The sequence below is a fragment of the Kogia breviceps genome, chromosome 19 (genome assembly GCF_026419965.1).
Source record: "Kogia breviceps isolate mKogBre1 chromosome 19, mKogBre1 haplotype 1, whole genome shotgun sequence".
Taxonomy (NCBI): Eukaryota; Metazoa; Chordata; class Mammalia; order Artiodactyla; family Physeteridae; genus Kogia; species Kogia breviceps.
The window spans coordinates 38,389,295-38,400,984 of NC_081328.1; positions in this window are offsets into that span (position 1 = coordinate 38,389,295).

Sequence of the window (11,690 nt, forward strand, 5' to 3'; positions counted from 1 at the left end):
TCATCCAGTAATTCCATTCTTGTTTATATATTCCAGAGAAACTCTTGAACGTATTTATCTGAAGACATGTACAAAAATATTCACAGAAGCATTGTTCATGATGCTAAAACACACACACACACACACATGCACACACACACACACACACACACATACACTTGGAACAATTTAAATGTCCATCAACAGTAGAGTGAATAAATATGTTGATGTATTTTCATACAATGGAATAGTATGCAGCAGTTTAAAATAGATAAACCACATTCTTGCATTCTTGACATGGGAGAATCTTAAGAAGCATGATGTCTAGTGAAAGAAACAAGACACAAAATAATGTATCCAGACAATTCAATTGATGTAAAGTACAAAAACAGGCAAAACTAAATTACATGGGATGAAGGGTTATATGTAGATGGTATGGCTGATTGCAAATGATGGCCACAGAATCCTCCTGCAGCTGTGTGCACAGTCCTTTTGCAAGTCCTTTCAGAATTTGAAGGGTATCTGGACCATTTCCATATTTGAGCCTCCTGATATATTAAATAAATGAAAAAAAAATCCAAACCAAAATTATGTTTGTGTTTTAATTTCCTACATATTACCATTTTCAACACAAAATATAATACAATATATGTATCAATTACAGATTCATAAAAAATACTAACTTTTTTTTTTAAGTGCAGTATAGGCTGTGTGGTCCAGTGCTGGGACACAGTTTGTTTTTTGTTTTTTGTTTTTAAAGATTTTTTTTGATATGGACCAGGAGGGTGGTCTTGGGATGCCAGCGTGTAATAAGGTAATAAATCCTTAGATAAATCCTGCTTGGGTGTTAGAGAGTCAGGAGGAAACAATCCCATTGTGAGGAATCCTGTTTAACCTGGTTTAGAAAAGTGAAGGTGGAAAACTACCATCATCACTACAAGATTCAACAGTGACAATAACCATTGCAGATAGCATAGATTTTTGCAGTTTTGAGTTTTGTTCCTGTGATATGTTTCCTACCCTTATAACCAGGGGCTTTACACCTTTCTGGGGACTTACTAGGTGTCAATGGAGACTTGGCTTATCAACATTTTTTTCAAGAATGAGTTGCTACTATTCGACTCTCACAATGCAAATATTTTTTATGCCTTGTGTTCCACAATGGTCTCTTTGTTTGGTGTTTTCTACTCTTTTAAGCAATGAAAATGTAGAAAAAGCCTGGAGCAATTTCTTATATGTTTGACACATATGTTGAGCGTTACTTAGTAATTGCTACCCAGGGCAAAATATAACAGGATTTTATGGACAAGTCTTCTGCTGATAGAGTGGACGGGCTGGTAGCCACACACACTTTTTCAAAATAAATGCATCTCTGTGAAATGAGCTGTCAGGAGGACTACAGGCTTTGAAAGCCTGGAGTAATTAAGGAGCAATGTGTTGGTTCTGAGGAACTGATATTAATGTTGACACATGATATTTCTGGGCAATTTGATCTGTACCAATAATTCATTTTGTTTCTTACTGCAGGACTCATTCTGTTCCTAAGTCAGTTGAGGCTTTATTAAAGATTTACCTGGTGGCTTTTTAAAAGCCCAGTATTTAATGTGGTGTGTGTTCAGTCATCATTTATGTGTATTGAACATCATAAGTATGACATTTGACCAAAGTTCAGGTTTTAAATCTCTAATTCAGATCCTTTTCCTTCCTAGATTACACTGACATAGTGCCTTAGCATTATCAAAATGGAAAAACTATACAGCAAAATTGACCCTAGAAGCAATGATCAACTAGTTGAAGAGTAAACATGGAAACTGATTATTCTGGCCTGTCACACATGCTAAAACCATGATCCTTAATCTGTTTCATCACAATGATTATGATCATTTTGTCTCCATCATTTTGCATCTCAATATGCCAGGAATTTTATCCAACATTTTTATGTGGAAACTTGAATGAAATATTTTGGGGTAGAACTACAAGAAATTTTTAGAAGATTTTGTCCTTTTTACAGTTCTGTCAGAATGGAATTAACAAGTAGTTTGTATATTATTTCAAATCTTTAATGTTTTAAAATTGTATACATATATACACAGGTGATAATCTCTGAAGTAAAACTGTCATCATTAAATCTTCTTTTCTGGATGAACCAGCTCTTTTGATGAAGAAGGAATAAAATCATTAGAAAAAAAATGACTGCAAAACTGAAACTGATGCAAAAATCAAAAGTCTGTCTTTCAAAGACCATTCCAAAACTTGTGCCTTCATCATAAAACAATTCATTGGTAACTGATTTTGAATTATTCTTCCATTTTTCCTTATAAGCTGATTTGTCCAATGCATCAGTCTGATATGCCCCGTATTAATAACTGAAATGCAGTGTATGTATATATACACATATTTGTATACAATCTGTATCTTTCCCTGGAATTGATTTCTAATCTCATAGCGTTGTGGTCGGAAAACATGCTTAATATGATTTCAATTTTCTTAAATTTACTGAGGCTTGATTTGTGACCCAAGATAAGAGCTATCCTATAGAATGTTCTGTGCGCACTTGAGAAGAAAGTGTAATCTGCTGTTTTTGGATGGAATGTCCTATAAATATCAATTAAATCTATCTGCTCTATTGTGTCATTTTAAGCTTGTGTTTCCTTATTAATTTTCTGTCCGGATGATCTGTCTATTTGTGTAAGTGAGGTGTTAAAGCCCCCTACTATTATTGTGTTACTGTCAATTTCCTCTTTTATAGCTGTTAGCAGTTGCCTTATGTGTTGAGGTGCCCCTATGTTGGGTGCATATATATTTATAATTCTTATATCTTCTCCTTGGATTGATCCCTTGATCATTATGTAGTGTCCTTCCTTGTCTCTTGTAACATTCTTTATTCTAAAGTTTATTTTATCTGATAAGAGTATTGCTCTTATCCTGTTATATTTCTGAACCTTGAAGTTTGAGGACTTTGCCAACAATTGTGTTGAATGAGTAAGCCTATAAAGTGCAGTGACTCTGGAAAGCTCATCCGGAAATATTATCTCCTTCATATCTGCTGTAAATACAAGGATACACCTACCGCCACAAGTGTATAACACTGACAGCCACATAAGGAAACACAGCACAATAATACCCAGTATTGGGTCCCACAAAATGGGCTATCTTAAGAAGGGGCTAAAATATCCCAAACTTCAGTACAGGGCTATGGAGGGATCTTAGGTGAGGTCTGGATACAGTGTCTAACATAGCAAGTACATGGTTGATGGTTAATAAGTGAATGAATGAGCATGAGGGGTCCAATTTATCTGTTTGAAAGAGGAAGAAATTTCTTTGTATTTTTCTTAAAAATCCTTCCTGTTTTTATGGTGTCTACTGACAAAATGTATTTTACTATGTTCCTTTCACTACACAAGGAATTTGATTGCACGTTTCTGTAGGTAAATGAGCATGAAAGAATCATTTCACGTCAGCTTCGTCCTGGGAAAGAACACAGGACGAGGAGTCAAGATTCGCAGGGTTTTAATCACCGTGTTACTGTGACCAAGTTTCTTCATCTTTCAGGAAATAATATCATTGCAGATAAAAGGAAACATTTGGGCTCTTAAGTCTTAAGATCCATCCCATTTTATGGCTTTGAAAGAAGTACCGTATTTATTTACCTCTTGCTCACTCTGCTGGATGATTGGCTTTCTGCTTTGCTCTTACAATGAGTATACTATGTAGCTGTAGCATTTTTTCTCTTTTTATTTTATTTTTTATTTTTATTTTTTTTGTGTGGTACGCGGGCCTCTCACTGTTGTGGCCTCTCCCGCTGCGGAGCACAGGCTCCGGACGCGCAGGCTCAGCGGCCATGGGTCACGGGCCCAGCCGCTCTGCGGCACGTGGGATCTTCCCGGACCGGGGCACGAACCCGCGTCCCCTGCATCGGCAGGCAGGCGGACTCAACCACTGCACCACCAGGGAAACCCTCTCTTTTTATAGTTAAAAATACCCAAGCTTATACTGAATTATAATTAGACTCAAGAGAAACCCTTTGACCCAGTGGTTCCCTTCCTTCAGATGCACCTTGGAATCCCCTGGGGGCTTGATGTTATAGGCTAAGGATATATTCAGGCTTTTACTGTGTTCAGTGTTCCTGTCCTGGAGGATAGCATTTGGCCACAGTTTCTTCAAATCCAAGTACTCAGAAGCCATGGTTCTTTTGTGTTTTTAACCTGGGGACCATTGCCTTAAGCCATCATGGACACTTTAAGGAATGTATCAAAGTATTGGACCAGCTCAGGGTATGGGCACCCCTACTTTCTCCTGACTTGATCCTTCAAATAAATCTACTTGGAATTTGCCTTCAAGGTCCTTCCTGCTAAGTTCTAAGACTGTTGTGTGACAGAGTTGCTGTCCTACCCTTCTACTTTCATTGTTAGTTTACTTCAAAGTCTTCCTATAACTCTTGCGGTTTTTGTGACTCTTGTAACTGACACTCCTGAAAAAGGAGCCCACAGGAGTACTTATTATCTAGGACATTGTGGTCATGAAATCCATATTCACATTGATTTTATTGCAAAAGTCAGATAGCTTAACAAGTCTATATGTTAATTTGCTTAGTATTCAGATTTTAAAAATGTTTTAGCTTCCCAGATTCTCCCACTTCAAATCAGAAGTCCCTGACCTCGTAATACTTGGTCTGTGGCACTTGTCTGCATCTCTGCAAACCTCGACCACCCCTGGTCTCCATAGCATGGCACCCCCCTGCAGTCAGTGACAGTCAACAGGGGTTTTACTTCACCTCTGAGCAAACAGAGAATGAGGCAATGTGAGATCATGATGTGAAAAAATCTCCTTTTCCCTGAAACTCCTTTATTAGGATGCTTGCATTAAAATGAAAAAAAAAAAAAACCTAATTAAAAAATGTTTATGTATAACGTGGAGCAGAGTTGCCTAAATGAGCAAAAATACTTTAACATTCTAGCCTCTACTTTCATTGGTCAGAGGAATTCAGAGGCTGCCCTGGGGAAAATTGTGAGGCCAGAGGGTTTATGTCCTGCATCCCCAGCCTCCAGTCAAGAAGGGAAGCCTGCCAGCTCCATACCTTCAGGCTGCCCTGTGTATCTTTGTCAATTGTCAATGAAGTCATTATATTCAGGCTGTTTGTGGGTCAAACAACTGGAATATCGGCAATTTCATAGGGCTCGACCTATTTTGCTTGCTGTTTAGTTAATTAATTAGGCTGCGACCAGGTCTTTGCCGCATGCGGATGTTTAGTTGCGGGCATGCGGGATCTTTTAGTTGCCGCACGTGGGATCTAGTTCCCTGACCAAGGATGGCCCCCTGCATTGGGAGCGCGGAGTCTTAACCACTGGACCACCAGGGAAGTCCTTGGTTCGACCTATTTTGAACAAAACCCTTGGTCAGTATTCTATTTCAAATGAGGAAATAAGTTCTTTTGCTCATTGTTAAGGTAATTTGCGTCAATGAGCTGTTGTAGAAGGCTGCAGTTTAATTTTTATTTTTAGTGGGAAGAGAGTCTTACGGGAGATGATTCCTGGTCGTTCTTTGCTACCGTACCTGTCATACAAATTACTGAGATTTAAAGTTGCTAACGTGCCTTGGGCATGAACTGTGAAGGTTTGTTATTCTTTTTTTCGGTACGCGGGCCTCTCACTGTTGTGGCTCGTGGCAGAGCACAGGCTCCGGACGCGCAGGCTCAGCGGCCACGGCTCACGGGCCCAGCCGCTCGGCGGCATGTGGGATCTTCCCGGATTGGGGCACGAACCCGTGTCCCTTGCATCGGCAGGAGGACTCTCAACCACTGCGCCACCAGGGAAGCCCGGTTTGGTATTCTTTTACTCCCTCAAGAGGCTGTGTGGATTTTGATTTCAGTTCAACCCGAGAGCCCTGACCAGGAAAAAGAATATTGAGTTCAGGCCTAAATTGCCTCTCTGGTCAGCAGGGGGAGCACTTGCCCTTCATATCTCATCACGGCTAAAGCGACCGCTCCAGCGCATCTAGGGAAACTCGTTTGTGAGTCACCATTTCCACCCTTCCTACTCGGTTCAGTTGGCACTTTGCAAAGAGCAGCATTACTTCTCGGTGAGCAACAGTTGGCCAGTCACCTCGAAAAGCATTTAGCAAACTAGACAATTTTAAAAGTAAAAAGCAAAATATATCCTTTATCTTATTTTTATTTTTTTGCCATAAGCGTGAATGACCCACAGGAAAAGCAGATTCTTTTCCATCTTTTAGATTATTACACCAGCCTAAACTATCCAGGTGTTCTTTAAATTAGCCGCGTTTGTGTTTGGTTGTGTGCCAAACAGTCAAAGGCCCTCTCAGCTGTAGGAAAGTTTTAATAGTCTGTCCCTAATTCCTAGCAGAGATGTTGGCATAGATGGACCAGACCTTTCCTGCTGTAATTTCAACTCATTTTACCCCGCTGTAATACCTATAGACGGGGTTGGCACTTTTTTTTTTTTTTTGCAAAGGCCAAATGGTAATTATTTTAGGATTTGTGGGCCAGAGAGACTCTGCTGTAACTACTCAGTTCTCCTGCTGTTGCCCAAAGTTGCAGACATGTAAGCGAGTAGGTGTGGCTGTGTTCTAATGAAACTTTATTTATAATATGACCAACCTGTAGACATCTAAAATATTAAAAAGCCAGTTAATATCTTACTTACATATCTGTTGTTTTGGTTGTTTGTTTTTTGCGGTACGCAGGCCTCTCACTGCTGCGGCCTCTCCCGTCGCGGAGCACAGGCTCCGGACGCGCAGGCTCAGCGGCCATGGCTCATGGGTCCAGCCGCTCCGCGGCACGTGGGATCCTTCCGGACCGGGGCATGAACCCGAGTCCCCTGAATCGGCAGGCGGACTCCCAACCACTGTGCCACCAGGGAAGCCCCATATCTGTTATTTTAGGTTTCTTATAAACTCAAACTCTTTTACAGTTAACAAGAAAATAGTCAAATCGGAATGTCTATCTTGTTCCATTCCTATTTGGAATCGAAGCCTGGTCCCCCTTACGACATTCCTGACAGGGGTCATTGCCCTCTGCTTGCGAAGCTCAGGCTTTCTGTTTTCCCTGTAAGCAAAGCAGTGGCCCCAAAGAGCTGAGAGGATGATAGAAGTCCATGGAAGTTTTTAAGTAGATAACACAGCAGTTTAGAAACCAGTGCTGCTGGAAGTGTGAACTTTTAATCTTTTCAATCATCTCATTTAATCCATATGTTAAAGGAAAGATGCCACAGTATAAAGCAACAGGCACTGACTGGCCTGAAATATCCCAGGAAAATCTGGTTTAAGATTTTTCTGGGTGTTGACCCAAGAACATTTTTCTTTCTGCCTTTTGATCTGTTGAAAGATACACAAGCTACTTGGATGCCTTGAAGACATAGATGCCAGTGTGGAAATACTTTCTGACAAGTTGTCTTGCAAAGGGAACCCGCACTTAGAGCATGGGTAATTGTCAAGGCAGGAACTGGAACTGTTTTTTTCTGCTGCCTGACCTCAAACCCATTTTTGTACTTGTTCTGTAAATGGATTTTGTCTCTTACAAGCCTGAGTGGGTTTAGGGGAAATCGAGGTAACACAATTGCTGCCTGCAGCTTTAATTCCTCTCTGGTTCCTCCTAACTTCCCCTCCCCCACTCCACTTCTGATAAAAAGAAGGTTACATGCTCCTGTCCCTGCCCTCAAAGAAACATTTAGCTGGAGCTGACCACAGAGGACAGGAAATGAGAAGTGAACAAGAGAAGGAGAACCTCTGGAGGTGCTTTTATATTGAGATGATTTTATGTAAATATGTAAATGTCAGAGGTTACTTGGAGGCACCTAAACAAAGCTGGTGGTGGGGAGAGCAGGAAGCAAATATCTGCGAGCCCCAAGCCTCCCCTGCTCTGGGACCCAAACAAGCACAGGGGTGCCTTCCAGACATCCTTTAAGCGTAGCAGAGACCACATAGAAAGCTTTATTTCTAAAGGGTTATGGGAGAAGGCTCTGAATTCTCCCACTTACACATTCCTGGTGTGGGGGAAGTGAGGCAGATCTGATTCCAAGCACTACCAGGAAGATCCTGGAAGAGTGTATTTGTGTATCAAAGCCTTGAACTCCCAGACCCGGACTCCACCGTTCCCCCACTTCAGGCGTCTATGTATCCCTCTCACCAGCTTCCCAGCGTCTGGGCCCCTAGAAGGGTCTCAGGCTGTGGTTTTAACCCTGTGCCTGCTGTACAAATAGTTAGCGGACCTGCACTTGTCACTGCTGGGCTTTTTTCTTCCTTCTGCCTCCTGCGATGGAGGAGGGAACCGACTCTGGACATCTGCTATTTGAAGGCAGCACTAGTGTGGTGTGACACAGAACCTGGCCCTGGTCACTCTGACCTCTGGTTGGCCCAGGGACAGTGTGGCTGGAGTGGAAGAGAGGAGACTTGAGCGCTATCACGTCCTCCCTTGGGCCATATTGGCCTCAGGGGCATCCACACGAGAAGTGGGGGCAGAGGAGAAAGATAGATGATGCCTTGTCTCCTGTAGAGAGGCCTCTTCCAGAACCTTCCAACCACCTAGCATTGTAGAGGGAAGAAGAAAGGACAGCGTGAGAAATGGAATCACTCATGTCCCTACAAAAAGGTCTCTTACCAGTGGTCCAGCCCCTTGTATATGCAGGAAAGATTAAAGATGCTGTCTCCTTCCCCAGAGCTGCCTATCCATAGGTGTGTTACCTCTCCCAACAGCACTGTAGCAAATGCTGTTCATAAACTTTTAGGTGACTCTTGTCTTTGTGTGTATGTTAGACCTTCCTTTGAGAACCAAAAGTTAAATAAATTTAGATTTTCCGTGGCTTCCCCAAACACTTGGATTAATGTTTTCTTGGAATGCCCTTATTTGATTTGCCAGCTGATTATAATTTTCAGAGGACACTCATGACAACCCAGGCGTGGTGTCTACAAAGCTCCACGTTAAGGCAGCTTGCATCGCAAACCTGCCATTCAGGTAATGACTGCCACCCTCTGGAAAAACAGGCTGGGGCTTCATGGGGGAAGTCCATGTGGTAATGCCTGGATGCTTGGGAAGGGTGTGAGGCCAGCTGTAGGACTTGACTCGGTGGAACTGGGCAGAAGGGTCAGGGATGGCTGTATGAAGGTTTTGTTGAGTGTAGGAGAAATTTTCAAGAGGGTGGAAAGAGCTTTACTGAAGAGACATGCCTTCTTTTTTGTCTCTCAGCTCAAATGAATTTCCTTATAATGACACCAGCAAAGGTAGTAATTATCATGACTACCTACCATGATTATGGGTGCCAGGAATTGCAGTGGGGCAAAGGGACTGTTTTGTATATTTTAATTTACTTCTCTGAAGTTCTGACCTTATGAACTTCCTTGTTTTGTCTTCCTCATAGTGACTGACTCCATAGCGACATACGCTAGGAACATCATCAATACTTCTTTTTTTTTTTTTTTGCGGTATGCTGGCCTCTCACTGTTGTGGCCTCTCCCGTTGCTGAGCACAGGCTCCGGACGTGCAGGCTCAGCAGCCATGGCTCACGGGCCCAGCCGCTCTGCGGCATGTGGGATCTTCCCGGACCGGGGCACGAACCTGTGTCCCCTGCATCGGCAGGCGGACTCTCAACCACTGCGCCACCAGGGAAGCCCCCGGCTTACTTTTTTCTTGCAGTTATTGGCATTTTGACAAATAGGTTCCAGCTTAAGAGCTAATACCTTAAATTATTTTGGCTTTTCAATAATTCATGCATTTGCTATGAATTTTAAAAATTATGTGATGCTTTCTTCAGTTCTGATGTTTCCATGTGTCAGAGGTGCTATATATAGGTAGGAATGAGATTTGAGTCCTAGGAGGGCTTGGCTAACCTTTCTAGACTTTACCTTCCTCATCTCTTAAACAAGTGGATTCAATCAGTTGCTTGCTGTGTTTTCTTCTAATGCTACTATTTTTTGATTTGAACTTATGCATGATGCCTAATTAACTATTAGAGAAATATAAAATGTGCATTTAGGAAATTTAGGAAATACTAAAACAATCTGATATTTCATTAAGGACAAATTTACTTAGGTGTTTCTGATATTAAATCTTTTAGTCTCTTGGCTTAGAGATGTTTTCCCTAAGGAGCCTCTTATCTGCATATGTTAATATTTTACTTTGCTGTGAAAAAATTCTAAGAGGTAAAAGAAATGAAGAGGCTAAAGTAACATGACAATTTTTTGTCATAGAAACTCATTATAGGAGCTTCACACTTTGGGAAAATATTTGACTAGGCACCTGAAAGATACCTTACTAAACTCAGGTAGAAGTAAGTTTGCAAAATTTTGTGAAATATTTTTTAGTATTTATCTTTCTTTTAAGTTTTTATTCAGCTGTCCTTCCTGGATGCAGCTCTCTACAATTCTGTAAAATGAAACTGTTCACAGCATTTGGGAGTGACATGAAGGAGGTCTTATTTTTCCATTAGTTAATTCTTATGGGATTAATAAGAATTAATTAATTCTTATGGGAGTATTAAAAAATTAATAATATGGAGAACATGCAAACAAATACAAAAGCACTCACCTGAAGCTGCTAAAGCAGTAAGTTCTCAAAATTAGTTGTACGTTGTAATTACTTGGGAATCTTTAAAATATATGGATCCCTAGGTTCTAACCTTCAAAAACCTTGATTTAATTGATCTATAATGTAGCCTAGGCATCAGAATTTTTTAATCTCCCCAGATGATCCTGAGGTGCAGCCAAGTTTGAGAACCCCTGTGCTAAAGTAATCCCTTTCTCTTACCTACCTTTTCCCACTGTAACTTGTAATTCAAGTTCTTCCTCTCCTCTCAGCTTTATGACCTTTCCACCTATATACAATTGCTACATTCCTTAATAATGAACTTTTATGAAGTTTAGTTTCCAAATTCACACATCATTAACAGAGTAGGTGTATAAGAGCATTAATGGAAAAATGAACTTTTAGTAAAGGCATGCATTTGACTGGATTGAAAAATATTAAATGGATCTATCCATTCAACCATGTTATTATGGTACTATTGGAAAATATGTTGACATAAGTATTCCAAAATAATACTTGATACCTCTCTGGATTAGCGAAGTATTTCTTTAATTGGATTTTGGGTAATGGAATAGCTATTATTTACTTAAAGTGTTTCTGTAATGGAAACAATAGAATTTGTAACCAATTCCTTTATGTGGATTGGGTGTGTGGGGGTCAAAACCAAATACAAATGAAAATTTCTTTAGTTGGCAACTCGCCTGAACCTACAGGCACTAATCAGGTTGTAATGGGTATTTTGAAATATTTTTGGACTTATTTAGATGTAGGAGAGATGTTATTCTGTATTGCCTAGAGCCTAAACTCATGCAATTGTCTCTTTATTCAGGAAAATGGTTTAATTTCTCTCTACTTGTCTGAAAAATTTATATGTTGAAATCTTAACCCCCAAAGGTGATGGTTGTAGGGGGTGAGGTCTTTGGGAGGGGCTTAGGTCATGAGAGTGGAGCCTTTATGAATGGGATTAATGCTCTTACAAAAGAGACCCCACAGAGTTCCCAAGCCCCTTCCATCATGCAAGGATACAGGCTATGAACTAGGAAGCAGGTCTTCACCAGAATGCAACTGTACTGGTACCTTGGTCTTGGACATCCTAGCCTTCAGAACCTCTCCAATAGTAGATTGGACCACCCCCTCCAGTAATGGGTTCCCCATCCCTGGACATGGCCCAAGAGAG